The sequence below is a fragment of the Anopheles merus genome, chromosome 2R (assembly GCF_017562075.2).
Source record: "Anopheles merus strain MAF chromosome 2R, AmerM5.1, whole genome shotgun sequence".
Lineage (NCBI taxonomy): Eukaryota > Metazoa > Arthropoda > Insecta > Diptera > Culicidae > Anopheles > Anopheles merus.
The window spans coordinates 29378612-29397052 of NC_054082.1; the positions used below are offsets into that span (position 1 = coordinate 29378612).

General features: G+C 45.5%; 1 protein-coding gene across 6 annotated transcripts in view; it reads right to left on the reverse strand.

Moving 5' to 3' along the window:
• LOC121602327 (serine/threonine-protein phosphatase PP1-beta catalytic subunit) overlaps positions 1-18441 on the reverse strand; it is a 36157-nt gene that overhangs the window by 12099 nt on the left and 5617 nt on the right. The gene's annotated exons all lie outside the window — the stretch shown is intronic.

Below are 18441 nucleotides of genomic sequence, written 5' to 3' on the forward strand. Positions count from 1 at the left end.
ACCGTGGCCAGGCCACGCGCGCGGGAGAGAAAAAACAAGGAGGGATTTCGATTGTTTTTTTTTTTGCATTCACAGATGGTTGATGCGTGCCGTGTAGCGCCGTTGATCATCGCCAGACAGCAAGGGGTCGTGCGTCGTGCGCGTTGGTAGCAGAGTTCGCCGTGAGCCAAAAGAAAGCAATAGAAAAGCAGCACATTACAGCATCATGAGGAAAGGAGATGCATGGGCAGGTTTATATGTGAGAGTGGGCGGCGACGAGTTTATGGAGCAATTGTTTCATCAGTGTAATTTGGGGTAGATCAGGAAGCGCGCAATGGCGAGACGATTGTATGCGGGTGTGTGTGAGAATGATCGTGATGATTTTTTTTTATGCAGAATGTTTATCATTTTTTCACAAAACATTTAAACATTAACGCCAAATTTCAACGATAAATTGCCACACATATTTGAACAGTTTTAGATGTAGTAAGCATTTTCAGAACGGCCCCGAAAAGAACAGTCCCTCACACGGCAACGGCATTGCAAATTACAAAATCATCACCCGAATGTAGGAAGAATTAACGATTTGCACGAATTTTCCACATAATTTCACACACACACACACACACACACCGTTACCGATAGTACGGTTGCGTCGTTCCCGAGCGTCAGATTTTAACAGTTCAAGTTAGTTTGCGCAGTACACAGGTAGTAGAGTAGTGTAGTTGGTTTTTTACAGTTGTTGCGTTTTGTTGCGTTCAAGAATCGTAACGAAATCCAGTTTTTTGTTTTGTTTTAATAAAGCAGCAGGAAAAGAAAGAGAAAAAGAAAAAGAGAAACGGAACAAATAAATAAGGAAAATTCGAAATTTCGGACGTGTGGTGCGAAGAGAAGTATAGCAGTAATCACACAACATATTATATGAAACAGCGAACGGGGCAGTATGTTTATCGAGAGCAGGAAAAGAGGGGTGGAAATTAGATACGCCAAACACAGGGCACACACACACACACACAATGATGAAGCTGATACATGGAGGACGGGTTGGGAGAAAAGGACGGTTGGCTGACCGATTCATGGGGCGCGCATCATTGATGTTCATGGTATTACTATATAATGCGCCGTCCTTAAAGGAAATTAGTGGCATGCCATATGACATATTATGATGCGTGATACAGAGCACAATGAAAGCGAGATCGAGAAAAACAACTCCTTCCTACACATGCACTGTGGAGCGGGGGTGGTCTGGAGTTGAATGTTGAATAAGAGAAGAGGCTACACAGATGTTGATGGATAAAATTGAGAGCAGGTACGATCGATATGGCCACATTGGACAATAATAATTATTAAATAGTAAAACAAAACTACCCCTAGCTATCCTTTCGAAGCTCTTGCTCTTGAAGGCTTCTTTGAATACTTCCAGGCATCATCAAAACTGTTAGGGAGAGTTAACGCATACATTTCAACGCTTTAAATCCTTACAAGCGAAAGGTTTCACACCAAAGGCGAATCTCATTAGGGGATACGCCAACCGTGGAAACATCTCAAAACCCAATTTCCTGTCCAACGAAGCGCCACCGCCGCTGCCGCCGGTCAAACGCTAGCTGCTGCAAAATGTAATACTATTACCCCAGAGCAGTGCCAGATCTTTCTCGTGCCCGGCTCGCACAGTAGTAAAACGAGATATAGAGAGCGCAAAGCAAAAAAAAAGAGGCGACACGTTGCGACACCATCACTAACGGACACAACACCATCTTTTTTTCTGTCCACCCCCTCCCGACGTGGTTTAAATATGGTTGCTGCCGTCAGACGGCCGGACCAGAGCCACGGGGCACGAACCGGGAGAGGATTTCATTTTCAACCTAATTATTGCGCTCAAATTGAACCAGCGAACCAATTTCCCGTGCTCTTCACGCTTTAAACATCATCGTCAACCTTCGTCGTCACCTGTCGTACCAATTTGTGCGCGTTGTAGTAGTAGTTGTGTTGCTGCTGCTCCCGCAACAAGAAATTTCCCTAAATCACCCTTTCCATAAAAAAAAAGAAATTACTTCTTCCCCACCAGCAAGGGTCGACCTGTCCCGCTGGGATGATGTTCGAAACACCTTGTTTATCAAATATCCGCGTCGGTGCCGTGTTTCCCACTGGTGCGCGATGATGACGCTACAGCTGCTGCTGCTAGAGACTGTGTGCCGTAAACGGAAGCAAAGTGTGCCCGCGAAAGAAAAAATGCTTCCCTCCAGGCACGCTCCGTGGCGAGGCCTTCCCAAATGGAAACAGCCTCCGGGTGCGGGGCAGCAAAAGCTAGCTCGAGTAGTATTGAATTTATACCTTCTATCACACATCCACAAAAACTGAGGGTGCCACCTTGGCAGTATCTAACGCCCAAACCCACTGCCAGGCCGTGTGCTGAAAAGGTATGTGTGTGTGTGTGTGGTGTTTGTGTCAATGACTTTCTGTGCGGCTCGCGCGGCGGCGCACGACGTGCACACCACACCGGAATGTACACATCCGGAAGACATATTTTTGACGCTCCCTGAGCCACGCCGACATCTTGGTGAAAATGAAACCGGAACCGGATCATTTACCGTATCAAAAGGTGATAAATATGTAACATTCCAGGGAGTGCGGCAGAGCCGGACGATGTTTCGGTTACGAAACCGTGACGTAGTGTGTCGAGGCGTTTCGTTTTGCTTGTGCGAGACCGACCCGCTTTGAGTGCAGAAAGGCCGCCGCCCTAACTAAGTACAGCTGGGTCTGTAACGAACGCGGCTTAGCGAAGCGAGCGAGATGCGGCTTACATTACAATGCACAGACGACGAACCTTTCTCTCCGTCGGTGTATAACCAATCCATGCGGAGAACTTACGAAAGTTACGTAAAAAAGCACGACGTTTGTCTCTAGGGGTGTACCCAACGGAGTTGCATTTTAACGGACATTTGCTCGAAGATTTCGAATGATAATTTTGATTACTGTTAAACACGCTGGTTAAATTCAGTTCGAAAAAAACGTTTATACCATCGCAAACAAAACCTTTACCTTTGCTGTGCCGGTGCATACTTGCAAACTTCCATGCACACTGTATTGAGCCGCCAACCGTGTGAGAAAATAAGTGCTAATAGTTTTCTTTTCTTTTTTTTTGCATTTTGCATTTTGATGTATCGTGCCAACAATGCACCCCGGGAATGCACACACCAGTGCAGGTTACGTCCAGCTCCGTCAGTCAAACACACGACACGTGCAGCCGATCGAACAAGACACATGACGTGGTGGCGCAGGCATGGGTATTTGTGTGTTAGTTTAAATTGTTTGACATGGTTCCATGATATTCCATGATTTTTCTCTCTCTCTCTCTCTCTCTCTCTCTCTCTCTCTCTCTCTCTCTCTCTCTCTCTCTCTATCTCACTTTATCGTCACCACGGGGTGAGCTCTGGCTAATCGATATAGTCATGAAGTTCAGTGTGTAACGCGTGTCAAGCTTTCCTCCGTTCTCTGTCAGGCGCGCATTGCAGGAACAGTGTGTTTGGTTATTGCAAGAAAAGCAAAGGGAGATCAACATCGATTATATTGAAGAATGTTCAGAATGATATTATTCTTCGCATGAAACTACTGAAAATTTAATTGCTTCACGGGTCGGACACACAACAGAAGCTCCATAAATCTTGAACCTAAAAAAAGTTATCCCCCAGTAGTACTCAAATGCACGTGTCGCGACTTGACACAATCGTTCAATACATCTTTGCATCACTTCCCTATCCTGCATTAGCATCCCCAAGTGACATTTGCTCGAAATTGTTTTCCCATATCTGCTCGATTAGTACTCGATACGCCTGAAATTGTAGATTTGTGTATGATCGAGTGAGTTGAAAGCGCTAAGATTTGGTGAGTTCGTAAATTAGACTTTCTTCTATCGATTGACGATGCCGTCGAGCTCATTTTACATTCGTAGCTTAGATTTTTTATGAAAAACAACAGCAAATTTTGTGTGATGTTATTTTATAAAAAATCGATAGTATATATGTATAAAATGGCTCCATGACCAACTATAACGATAGGAAACATTATTTTCGAGCGAATTTAAAAGAAAACAACGAAAAAGCCGCATCACAGTTGATTTTAAAGGCCTTTTTCTAAATTCCCTTAAACTGGTGCAGTTTAAGGGAAGTTTAAGGCTCCAGTTTAAGGGAATTTGCTCGAATTCCCGATTATTCGTGCTCGAAAATGTCAATTGGGTCATATCATGAAGGCATATATTGCAAACAAAGCAAACTGCAACTACTGCAGCAAAATGGCCCCGAAATCATCGCACACACACTAGCAGCAATGTGATGAAAAATTGCTTCAACCGACCTCTCCTCCCCCAGTGTGTTTGAGTGACATGTTTACACGAGTGATGGGTAAAAATGGCAAAAATTCGGTGTCGACTCCGATCTGACTCCGGTGATTTCGGAACCGACTCCGGAAGGTAGATGCCGATCGACTCTAGACGTCCTGAATGACTCCGACTCTTGACAACTCCGAATGACTTCGACTCCGGACAACTTCGACTCCAAACAACTGCGGGTGACTCTGGACAACTCCAAATCACTCCGGACGACTCCGGACGACTCCGGACGACTCCGGACGACTCCGGACGACTCCGGACGACTCCGGACGACTCCGGCCGACTCCGGACGACTCCGGACGACTCCGGCCGACTCCGGACGACTCCGGACGACTCCGGACGACTCCAGACAACTCCGGATGACTCCAACTCCGCGTAAAACTAGTGGTTCGGATTTTGCCGGAGTCGGTATCGCACTAATAATAGCCGGAGTCGAATCGGAGTCGTGGGTGCGCTCCAAAGAGCACATCACTAGTTTACACCGACAACAACCGAAATGGTGCTTGTTTTTTTAGCACTGTCTCTCTCGCCAGCACTTGGAAGGTCGTTTTTGATCAATGTGTTATGATTTCTGCGCACTTTCTCCCGTCGCCTCTTCCTGGTCGATGAAACAGGCGCAAGGCGCGATATGGTGGTACTGGTTTAAGGCCGGCCTCCATCTACTCTTCCTTTTCCTCTCCACCGAAACTCTTTCTAGCTTCCAGGTCAATGCGCGCATGCAATATTACGAGATACGGCACCGATTCGCGCAAGCAAAACAACATTTGACCCTGAAATGCCATCATATCACTTTACTGAGCAATTTATTGTTGCACACACAACAGAATCATTTTAGCGGCGATCAAGCAAAATATCATTTGAAGTTAGGAAGATGGACCCTTCCCAACCAAACTCCCTAACCACACTCCGACACGGCATTGGGGTCTCTCGTCTCGCTTTAAAGTTCTGGGACTGGCTAAATATGTAACGATCTAAATACAACACACATCAAAGAAGCTGGCAGTGTGCGGTGTCTGTTCAAAATGCGCAATGACCTGAAAAAAAAACCACCCGCCCCATTTTCGCCGCGTTTCGTGGGATGCTAAATTTAGAAGCATATGTTTACACCGTCACCAGAAACCTAGTTCAATCATTGAGCATCATCATCTAGACTTTGGCACCCTAGCCCGCCCCTGTCCTGTACGAAGAAAGTTTGAGGATTTGAGAGGAAGGACACACAGGAAGTGGAAAGAACCCCCGTGACATACATTTTTCACGGTCTTGTTTTTTAGTGCTGTCGAGTTTGTTTAGTGTGGGGCTTGAAACCGTCCTTGTGTGATACCAGATTTTTGTTTGTGCCGCACAAACAAGACACCCCACACATCAGGCCCCATACAGTAACAGGTTTTAATTGGATTACTCTGTTCTTGTTGCCTTTTTTACTTGCTTTTATGTTGCGTTTAACAATTCAATTTGTTCTTCTGCTTAATCGTGTGGTTTGAACCATATTCTAAACCAAATCGATACGCCAAACATTGCAGAGCATTGATTGAATTGCTTAAAAGGCAAATTGTTATTGATTGCACATTTTACAGTGCTCCTATTTTAAACCGTTACCAGTCCGACGGGGTGTATGAACCTCCGCGGCTACGTCCAGTTGTCTGTGTATGTGTGTATGTTTTTTTAAACAAAACAGATTAAACATTTAATGGATTTTCCCTAACAGGAGACCGCCGGCATTTCCCGGCCCAAAAGCACTCCCACCATCGCACTTTCGCTTTACACATGCTTATCATTCGTTCGCCTCCCAACTAAAAAGCTCGCACACGAGACCCATTTCTCCCCACAGCAACCAGCAATCAAACACCCCCCACTCTTCCTGAGCTCACGAACACAGCCCAAAAAAAGGCCAAGTTTGAAAGTAATTATCTACCCTTCGAAAACTTTTCCCAAACAACTTTGATACAGCGCGCTGCTGCTCCTGCTGCTGTTATAAATTGGACCACCCCTTATGGCCTTATGCCCCCACGTACGTTCTTCTGTGACCTTCAAGGGCTAACACATTTACAGGGCGTTCTGGTTCAGGGTGTGTGTGTGTGTGCTGGCAGCAGAAAAATACATTAAAACGCATTTGAAAACTACTTTCGTCGGTGCAAACGTTTCCCTTTTGCAACCCCGTGGTAACTTTTTCCCTCGCTGGGAGAAATGGCGTGGAAATAAAACAATAACCTCATCTTCCCACCCGCACACGCCAGGAGAAGAAATATTATATCAAGAAGTAGGGTGGAAAAAGATAATAGAGCCTCAATAAAAAATGGCTTGCGTCGCATCTTGTTAAATCGATTTCGCTTTCTTGCTGCTTCATCACTGAAATTCTATGAACAGTGGAATTGCTTTAGCAATCAATCGAACGGCATTTTCTAGAGTTCAACTCAATATAATTTATATAAAATGCTCAACTACCATACACAGACACAACACACGCACAGTACGTTCGAAAGAGCCTATGCAACAACATTAATACAATGCTACCCTGCCAATGAGCGCAGAGAATACCTCTCTGAAACCCAACCGATATCAGTGCAGAAAATTCAATCAGCAAGAAAATTAATTATTCCAGCGCACAAGCAGTGCACGCGTCTCCATTGTGATGGAGAGTACCTCCATCCACAGGAAGAAAGTTTTTCCTCCGACCTCCCAACTCACCCACAGTATTTTTCCCGATAAATCTTCCAATCGATGCACAAGTCCTGCTCGGCTGCGGGCCTCACAGCAACTCCTAGGATAAGGGGCAAAAAAAAATCCTCTCACACAGCAGCAACAGCAACTACCCAACCCGCCGCACCATAAGCTGCAGACCTTCATCGCCCCCGCCTACCGCTTTTACTGGTTTCAACGGAAGCCATTGAAAAGTGAGAAAAACGTGATCTCAACTTGAAGAGCCCTCGAGAAGCGCGCGCAGAACGGAGAGCACGAAGGGAAAAGCTTCTGCCAGTTGCTTGGGTTTTAGAGTTATGTTCTTACTCCCTTGGAGCGAACGTCTGCCACACAGCTGTCCCTTCTACGTCCTCGAACAGTTCCTCCCCCACCCCCATTTCACCACATCCTCCTCTCTACAGTTTTGTCACAACTTATTCAACGGTGAGTGTCATGGTCAACGCACAAAAACCCCGTCCTGAAATGACACAACCAGTGAGGGGTGGAAAGGTGAAGAAACCATCTTCCCCAGTGACGCAGGGAAAACCCGTGCCTTTCGCCAATCGTGCGCCCCTTCTCTCCCACTCTCTTTCTCTCTCGCTCTGTCCACAGTACAAGTATAGCATACTTCGCGGTTAACCACCACAAGCAGCGCCACACAATTTAAAGTTCGTTGTGTCCACCCACCACTCCACGCTGGAAAATGGGAACGCAAGCCGATGGAAGTAACCATCCTTCAACTCACCTCTAGAAGCTTCAACAGCGCTGCCAGAAGCAGTAGAAGATAGAGTATACACTAAGTAACACATCGATAGTACCAATCCGTTTGAATTGATGAAAAACAGATGACAATAAATGAGTTTGAGACAAATATAATAATAAAAATACAAGCATGAATTTCCCCATTTATTTTCTCTAGCTTGCCCACTTGTTGATCCTGGGGGATTAGTGGGTTTCATATCCTCAACATGTTTGCATATCCTAAGCAATACAATTGAAAATGTTCATGGAAAGAGGTGGCCTATAATTACACTTTTGGGTGAAATAAGCATTATTCATAATTTGAGAAAAAGTGTCTTTCAATTTCCCATTTTATACCGAAGAGTATTTTAAACAAAGCCGGTGGCGTGCTGCTACAGCTATGGCACGGAGTGTGTATAACAGTTTGTATAACAGGGTGTACCTACCACGACAGCGCGTAGGCCCCCACGTGCACTGTGGCTTTTTAGTCGCGCATACAAACACACACATACAAACACCGTTCATCTATCGATTTTCTCAACCCACAAAGCTGGGACACTTTGCAAAAAGCTCCTTATCGTCCTCTAGCATCCCAACCGCCCCCTCCCAGTCACCCCGGATGTAATAGATAAGGAATGGCACAACCGCTCCGCTCCTGCTGCTGTCGTTTGCTGCGCACCAGAGCAGGAAGACACGGTCGTCGAGTGAAAAACGTCATTTGACATTTTAAATTGCATTAGAGCCGTTTGCTGGCTGCGAGTGTTGCATGCTCCTCCATCGGTTCCCATTCGTGAGCGAGAGTCTGATTTACCGACTGTTCCTGGTGTTAAATATTCAAGCAAAATGCGCCAGCAGCAACAAGTACGAGTGTGAGATATACATTGAAAGAGGGAGAGAGACAGAGAGAGAGAGAGAGAGAGAGAGAGAGAGAGAGAGAGAGAGAGATAGAGAGAGAGAGAGAGAGAGAGAGAGAGAGAGAGAGAGAAAGAGAGAGAGAGAGAAAGAGAGAGAGAGAAAGAGAGAGAGAGAGAAAGAGAGAGAGAGAGAGAGAGAGGGGGGGGAGAGAGAGAGAGAAAGAAAAGCGCGTGTGAACGACGTGCAAGAAATATGCAGCGAAGCTACCGTGCCAACGGTTTTCCGAGTAGAAAAAAAATAAAACACCAACACCTTGACCAACTGCATTTATGTGGAAGGAAGAATTTTCTTCCCATTCCGTTTTGCAGCTTAGCTTATAAGGTGCTGCACCCGCCTACCACCCTCAGCCGTGCCATGCCACACACGTTTTCGATCGATCGACCGCTGTTCGAATCACTTTCTTCGGCACGATTCTCATCGGCGGCGGACAGGCAGATTGGCGGCACTGAAGTGGAACCGGCAGGAAGGACAACCTCAGGAAGTCGATTTGCCCCCGATGTCGCTCGCCCCTATCTACCCAACACCCACCACCACTGCGTGACTCCTGTACGGAGGGGGTAGACTGTTGAGTTTTCCCCTGCCCCGTAATAAACCATACACACACACACATCAACCACCTTCACACCACCTTCTGTTGCTTCTAGCAGGGAGCGAGCCAAAGGAACCATCATAAAACCAGTGCTGCAGCAAACAAACACTGGCTGGCGCCTACATGGTCGTAAACTCGGTAGCGTGCACATTTCGTGTCAAGGACATTCTCGATCGAAAAGTTAGTTGCCGCTATCGGGAACGCCAATCCAACGGCAGGAGCAACACACACAGTAGGACCCGACCGGCGTGGTGATGGTTTCCCTGGGCGGAAAGAAAATCACAAATAAAGCGCACAATGTGGGTGCGTGTATGTGTGTTTATGCGCGCTAGTGCCTGCCTGTTGTAATGTAATTATGCATCATAAGCACGGGAATGGAAAAAGGGTGGCTGTTTCGCGAGTTCTGCAGGGGTTGTGGGTCAGTCAGCGCCATAAACGCGAGCGCAGAGCACAGGAAGTGGGAAAACTAGGCTAATGGCAAACGAACTTCCTTCTTCTGCGCTTCAGCGCCGCCTGTTGGTCCTCATGGTCTCTGCTGGATGGATTTATATTCATTGTTCTGTGAATTTGGGGCGAGGCAGAGATATGAATCACATCGAAAAAAAGTCCAAAACAAAGAGCAAACATTGCACCTTCTTGCGTGCAGCAACGTTCTGGATAAAAAGAGGTTTCGCTAAAAAGCGAAAATATGCTTATCGCCACCACCGCCAAAACGGCAAGCTAAGGGCGTGAACGGATTAACCTTCAAAGGTTACTTTCTTCTGGTGGGAAACTCAACCGCAGGCGAGTGCCGGGAATGTGGAACTTCTAATCTAAACTACACACAGCCCCCCGCACCACCGTGTCATATGTTGTTTGTTTTGCAGTTCATCAGGCAAGCTAATATAAAGCAAACAAACCGCTGATGAGCTAAGGCGTGTACCAGTTCATCAGAAAGCCGCCGAACGGAACCGTTTGTGCCAGTCTGTGTGTGTTTGTGTGCATGAATGATCTAATGCAGAAATAGCGCAACACACAACGCGGGAAACGCGTCACGTTTTGGGGCGGGGGGAGCTCTTATTAATACCATAACATGCAAACACGTTTGCGTTATATAATTAGAGCAATTTAAACAACAAACCCCTTACCCCTGGAATTGGCGTGTGTGTAAGTATAAAAAAAAGGTTCTAAAGCATTGGTGAGTGAGCAATATCCACACTGAATTTGAATTTAAAATTGTTTGGGGTGAGAAAATGCTGCTGCCCTTTTTCTTTTCTATTCCCCCTGCAAACACATCATGCTAGAGACTCCCCGCCCTTATCTTGGCGACGAGGCATTGCACGTCTGGCACGAAAAATGAGCGCGCAACCGATCGCGGTAAACTCGCTCAAGGCAAGAATGCGATAAGATAGCAGCAGTAGCAGCACGGGGTCTTCCCACTGCACGTTTGCAAACACAGCAGCGCCAACGAGGAAGACGTATTTTACCAACGCGTGTGTTTCAAAACGTGTTTCACACATGCTGTTTCGCACGAGAATGCACATACCTTCGCAATCCTTTGGGATTTAATCTTTTTCTTAAAACGCTACCACACAAATCCAGCCAAATCCTTTTATGCACTCATTAAAAAGTGTTAACATACTCTAAAATCGGCACGTATACAGTCATTTACGGGAAAGCTCCAGTGTAGTGGTGGACCTACCCGATTCCGATTCCGTGTTCAGAATCAATTCCGAAGCCGATTCTGATGTTGGAACCAATTCCGATTCCGGAGTTGACTCCGAAGCCAATTTCAGAGCCGGTTCCGAAGTCGACCCCGGAATCGATTCCGGGATCTGAATCGGCTCCGGGATCGATATAGGGCTCAGAATCGGCTCCAGAATCGGAATCGTCTTTGAAATCATGATTTGCTCTGGTAATAGAATCAGGATTGACTCAAGAAATGAAATTAAAAAAACAGAAAAAAATGAATCTCCATGGAAATGGATCGTTTGCAAATACTTTTTTTTGCACCTATCAATTCTTCGCATCATTGCACCCAAACGCCTATTCCTATGAGATGCCAAAACCGAGTCCGTTTCGAAGCAAATTCTGATTTTGGAGCCAATTCCGATGCCCGATGAGTCAATTCCGGAAAAAAATCCTATTCCATAGTCGATTCCATAACCGATTTTGGAGTCTATTCCGCAATTGATTCCGGAGCCGATTCCGAAGCCGATTCAGGAACTGATTCCGGAATCGATTCCGGTGGTGTGTGTGTGGCACCATTGAACTTGTGCCAAAAATTCACTACCAAACCTTGGAATAAGGTCTGCCGTCAGCCAGAAAACTTCAAACACATCGAACCTGCTCGTCGCCCTGCACTAACTGCCGAACTTCCAATGGTGAAAAACCTATTTTTGGACGCATCGCAGGAGCGTGGCATAATGTTGTTTGCCAGCGAAATCGGTTCTGACGACCGTACCCATCCGCCCACACATGCACCACACGACCCCCGCGCCACACGCTATTAGCAGGGTGAGGGCGGTTCCCTGCCGGCAAGGTGGAAAAGCAATCCATACATCAAAACGCGATGAAACCTTCCGCTCAATGGGAAGGATGTAGATTGGATGCCGGAAAATTGAGCATTGGGTTTGAAAAAGCATAACGAACTTTCCATATTACCACCGTACTATAATGTTGCGGTAGAGTCGCCTGCGTATGCGACCGTATGCGACGACATGGTGTGTGACGCGTGTGTAGAAGGAGCACGACACAGTTAAGGACATCACACATAGAGAGAGAGAGAGAGAGAGAGAGAGAGAGAGAGAGAGAGAGGGAGAGAGAGAAAGTAAGAGATAGAGAGATGGAAACAGTTTGCCCAGGCAGAAAGAAAAATATTATTCGGCAACGGTGGAAATCGGGCACTGGCTACTGGCAACCACAAAACATTCGCGTGTGCGTGTGCGCGATTGCGTGAACAGAAGTGGGAAACGATTGGGGGACCAGTGAATGAAGGAGTGTTTCCCTTACACATTAGCAACCAGACACGTTAAAAATAGAAATCCATTACCCATTGACATGTTTCGATGCGCGCAGAAGGGCACACACACAGTTGAATCGAGGGGTTCGGGTGGGGGAGAGTATGACAGGTTCCTAATATGTCGAATTTAGCTTTGCCTAGGCTAGGTACGGCCCTAACACGCGCGCTCCAAAAAAAACCACCCAGCAACCACACACACACACACACACACTGGAGCGATTCCAAATTTTTTACCTGACCAAGGTCCATCAACCATGGAGACCATGGAGGATCGGTGTTGGTATGTTGTGTTGCTGTGACAGCGCCGTAGAGAGGGTGTGTGGTGGTGTGCCAGTCCAAAAATAGGAAGCAAAAGAAACTAATAAACAAATCTGTACGTAGTATTAATGCAGATGTTGTAAGCAGCACACTTCACAGCAAATGTTGATAAGCAGAAGAAAAAGAACTTCTGGGCCAAGAGCACGACCACCAAAAGAAAATACCCGTATGCTGTGGGTGTATTAAAAAGACGCAACGAAATATTGAACACTTTTCCTCGGCACGCTGAACCATTTGTGGGGTGGAGATTAACTTCCAGCGCCCAGCAACGACAACGACAAATGGGCTACGCGTGGTACAGAGAATTGCCCTTAACCCACCTACACATACAGGACACAGGTTCCCAACATACACTGAACACAGTGGTGGAGGGGAACGCATTAACGAAGACTGTATCCAAGCGATGTTTGATCGCTTCTTTGAGATATTGTGTTGTGTGCTCTTGGTTACACACCTCTTCCACTTCCCAGTAGCAACATTCGATCAGTTGATCCGTCGACGTAAATAAGCAAAGCTACCTCCCCTATCCGATCCCACAGGGTTTTTGCTAGACCATTGTCAGCGGACACATTGTGGCCATTCCCAGACCATCGACTCCGTGTGTCGGTATTTATGGGGCACTTTATGTCAATATTGGCACTGGGGGCTACCGCCATCATCAGCATCGGCGTGCGCTATGGTGTGTACTCCCAATCCATGCCATAAACAACAGCTAAAAGATGCTTTTTTTCTTCTTCTTCTAAAAATAGGATCAATACGCTGAGGGAAGAGGGATGGTAATGACAACTCCAAGCTGTCGATTACTTATCATCCGGGCGCGAACTACTTTTGTGATGCAATCAAACAACCCTGATGCAAATGTACAAGACATACAGAATGGAGATCGGGAACTAATAAACGCCTGACTGCATTGCTTTGGCTGTATGAATGAAATCTGCATAAATGGTGACGGATAGAGGATTATGAAAAAGGCATTCCTCAGTAAAAATAGTCCAAAATTTTGAAATTATTGAATAATAATTCAACCAAAGCAGAAGTATAGGACACGGAATGCTTTCGAAGGCAGCCTAAGGTCATAAATAAAATCCTAACACAACTTCTTTAACATTCTAAGTATACATGATTTCAGCACTGCATAGGATAACATCATCAATAATCAATAGAACATCCACATTTATCCGCGTTTTGATGCCGTGGATTCGCAATACAATCTCAGCAATTTCGTGCGCTGATTTGGATGATTTCGTTTTGCAAAATTCTTCCATTGTGTGCTCGGTTAGAACCATGCCTGGAATAACACAGAACGCGCTACTAACCGAACCTCCAACTGTTTTCCACACTGTCACCGTCGTACGGTCGAAGTGTCAGTTGCGAAGTGGAAAACTGTACAACAACCAGAATGTATTTTACATTTTCCACGCTGACTGAATAGACGCGACTTCTTTTATCACAAGAAGCTCATAATAAGAGTGGTAAAGAAAAACGGGGAAACATGACTTCAACAACGAAAGAGACACGAAATGAAATGTAATGCTACATCCACACCCGCACCTGATAACAAAAACGCACTCCCCACACACACACACACACACACACGTACACACACGCTGAGAGTAACACTCCAAATGTCAGCGCGTTTGTCAAGGAGAACACAGCTCATCGCTGATTTTCTTCGCATATCATCCTGTCCCCAACACCTGCTGGTGCTGCTCATCCATACATAAAAAGGGTAATATCGTGAGTTCGAATATTATACTGTGTGTATACATGACATTTTCCTCGCTTCCAGATTGTGAAGAAGTGCGGACATACTGCTGATGTCTGTCTATCAAACGCAGCAAATAGTCGAGAGGATGGAGGAAAATATGCTCCCCTCCCAAGGCATCGCTCCCTTTCATGTGCACGTGTTGTTGGAAAATGTTTTGATTTATGCTAACGAGCACTTTTGTAGTCAGGGAATGGTGATGGCAGGAAATTGTATGTTTACAAATGAGATAACGAAGCTTCCGACCGACAATTCGGCCACTGGCACAAAAAGTGGGAAACAATCTTCTAGAAAATTGCACACAAGCAAAGAAGAACACTGGACATTGAAAGGGAAGTGAGTAGAATCTGTTCATTTAAATATTAGCATTTTTGTGAATATAGAGCACCGGCCCGGCTCGGTAGGAATGATTTCTTTGAAGAGACAAAAAACATCTACAACCATGTGGTTCAGAATAACGAATAATAATGTAGGTAGAATGTGCTACATTGGTCTAGTTTCAACGTCCAGACTATATTGTAATATTTTACGTTTCTTTATAAAAGCCTCACTTCGACACAGTAACAAAGATACAGCACCAGTAATACACAGCAAAAGCTACTCTAAGTTTGACAAATATTGCCATAATCCCATCGTATACGACCCAAAAAGCACCTAAAAACCACTGTGAAGCCAAAATCCCTTCCAAACGAAACCACTCCAAAATTCACCACTGGAAGTCAATGGGACGGAAAGCCAAACAGCATTAAAACGGCTCCCTCCAACCACTCCGGGGCTCAGCTCTTGCTATACCTCCTAGCCCTGCGCGTTTTGCACCAGTTTACTGATGCTTTGCTGGCAGCACCGGCAACGAGACAACGACCACACGCCACACCACCCACAAATGGTCATGCAGTAACGACTTTTATCGAGTGTCATTCGAAGCCGCCGCAGTAGCAAAAGTGGATGGTGTTGTGGCCTCTCCGGGGCGTTTTGTCGTTGTTGTTGTTGTTGTTTTTTCTATCGCTCCACTTTCCTTATGTGACCACAGTTAGAATGTATCAGCAGTCGTGCGCACCACCGCCTAGAGAAGGTTGACGTAGTTCTCTCACTCTCCTTTCGGAGTGATCCGATTCGTCCGACAGCAACAGCACACGGCCGTTTCGGAACACCGCGACCCAGATCGGACGAGGCGACACACAAACTCTGAAACCTGCCGGCGGCGAAGAGGGACCCGGAGGTAGCTTAAGTACCGCCGTGAGAACACACGGGGTACGGAGAAAAGATTTCATTTCGCGCCAAGTCCGTTATGATCCGCTTCAAGTGTTTTCTTTCGCGAAATGAGCAGGCAAGAGAGACGGAAGCCGTGAAGCCATTTAGCCATTACACAATCGGATGGTTTTTGGCGCAAGGGAAGTGAAAATGCGAAACACCGATTAATGTACTTGTCTCGAGTGGGAAAATCGTATTCAATACTGCAACACTCCATGTTCACAGCAACAGTGTAAATCAATACGAAACTCTAGTGCGAGTCGAGACGTGATCTTGAAAATGATAGTATAGCGCGCTGCTATACTAAAACCATTTAAATTTACCTACTAGCGAATGAGCTTGGCTGCGCGGTGCGTGGTGCAGTGTAAAGTGGCTGTTCTTACGAGCCACAGATTGTGCGTTCAATACCCATTCTGGATCGGATCTTTTTAATAAGTGGGTTTAACGAAAAGTATAAAGCAATTTTACAAAGGGAGGGGCGACTACTTCGCTATTATTGTGTGGTGATCGATGACTAATCGAAACAAACTAAAAAGCCGCCATCTGTGTCACGCTTTATTTGCAACAACAACTCCGCACAAGTAATTAACTCCATCCATCAAAGCAGCAGCGTTGTACTTGTGTGTGGTGTGTGTTGGTTAGTTGGTTGGTAAAATGCAAAATAAGGAAAAACGTGTTCCGTTTAAACCGCAATCAAATTACCGAAGCGGATGATCGCGCGCACAAGCTTTGCTTCTCTCCCTTCTCTCAAAAATCACGAGATTGTATGTGTGTTCTACTCAAGCGAGCGTTTCTTGGCTTTACCCACATTATGCATTCTTGCCATCGGCTGTAGTGGAGGGTCCACAATCCACAGACACAGACCATTGGCCAGCAGCAGGTGGGTGTTGTTACCATTTAGCGGTATTCTACAACCGACAAGCCCAAACCGACTGAACGGGGTACGGATGTTACAAATACCAACAAAACAAAAACACATCCAATTCCTCTCACCCACCAAGAAATAGACAACTACCTCCGACTATCGGTTGCGGAAGTGGGCAGAAGAAACACAATCATCACATCCATCCATGCTAAATAGCAAAATGGATGCACAGCAGATAAACCTCCGAACGGTACAAACTCGCCCGCAAACCACATCCACCCAAAGAAGAAAAGAAACAACAGACAGGAAATTATCATAGAATGAATCGAAACAACGACTACTTCCAACACCCAGAGCGCCATAGACTGGAGAGATAGAGAGATCGAGCGACGGACGGAGGCGATGAATCCGGAGGAGGGTGTACCGGAGTGGAAGCAAAATCAGATCATCACCCATTCGAGAAGACGCTCTTCTGTGCCTTTCTGCCAGCATCTTCCCTCGCGTGGCCAAATGAATTTACAACACTACCTCCGTCTGGTTTTTGCGGACTCATAGCGGGGCAACCCTCCGCCAAGGTATACGTTTAATGTGGTTTTGTTTTTTCTCACACTCCACACCTTTTGTAACTCTTTCCCCTCGGTAACCACCATTATTCCGCCCACTGTGCCGCTCTCTTAAAGATCATTCACGATCAGCCCTCCCCTGCTGCTGCCTCTTCCCCTCTCTTTGGTCTGTTTATTTTGCTGATGCCCCGAGGCATCTTGGCAGAAGCGAAATAATAATAAAAAACCACCCAGCACCTCCGGGATCTAACGGATTCGCGGGCGGCGGATAGCGAAACATTCATCACCCTTGCCAATGAATGATTCTTAATTACGGGGTGGTGGTGGGTTTTTTTATCTCTCCATTTCTTCCCCTTATTCATGCACTAGAATTTTGAAGCCGTACAATGTGCCGGGTAAAGATTTCCTATTAAGCAAAGTATATGTTTTCTTCTTCTATTTTTGTTTTCGTTTGTTGCTCCAAATGATCAACGGGATTATTTGGGTCAGCAACTGTAGAATAGGTGGTAACGAAAGGCACCCACGCACTAGAAACACATAATTGCGTACGATTTTTTTTTTTCAGATGGAACCTGCTGATACTGATTAGTGTGGTGCTTGAGGTATCTTTCGTAAAAAAATCATTCGTAAGAGTCATTAGTGAACAAGTAATTACGTGGAACTATGCATGCAAAGATTCATAAATATATTGTTTGATTTATCTCTCCAGATTCATATGAATATCTATAGACTCATGTGCCTTTAAAGACTTATAAAGTTTAACAGAGTCATAAAGGCTATAATTAGTAGCGGTCAACAACTGATTTCAAGCTGATTTCAAATCGCTTATATCCTAGTGAAGTGAAATGAACAGAGTAAGGGATGTATTAATCCTTAGAGGTTGTATAGAGATTCGTGAAGCTTTAGAGATGAGTCGTTAGAGTTGAGTGTTTCGAAATTTATAAATTCATAAATCTGTAACGATTAATAAAATTATTTCATATAATAATCTTATTAGATGCAATTACGACTGATGGGATCTCTTTAAAGCTTCATTCGGATTCATGAACCTGAATGGATGGGTTACTACCATCCATAATTCTTAATAAAGGTTGGAAAAATAAGGTTCCAAACCAAGACATGTTGTTTTTGTTCCGAGAACTAGAATACTGGGGCGATGACTAAAATCCGCAGTGCTCACACTATAGTCATCCGAGCTCATGCGACAACAAAGCTTCTACTAAACCCGACAACAAATACAATCGATTAAAAACAAATCCAAATTATACAAAACAGTTCAGACCGTTACATGGCTACTTGTTTTCTTTTTCGCTCTTTATGCAGATGAAGTATTGAAGCACAATTTGAAGCGGCAGGGCTCATCCACGAAACCTTGGCAGTGCTGGCGCAGCTGA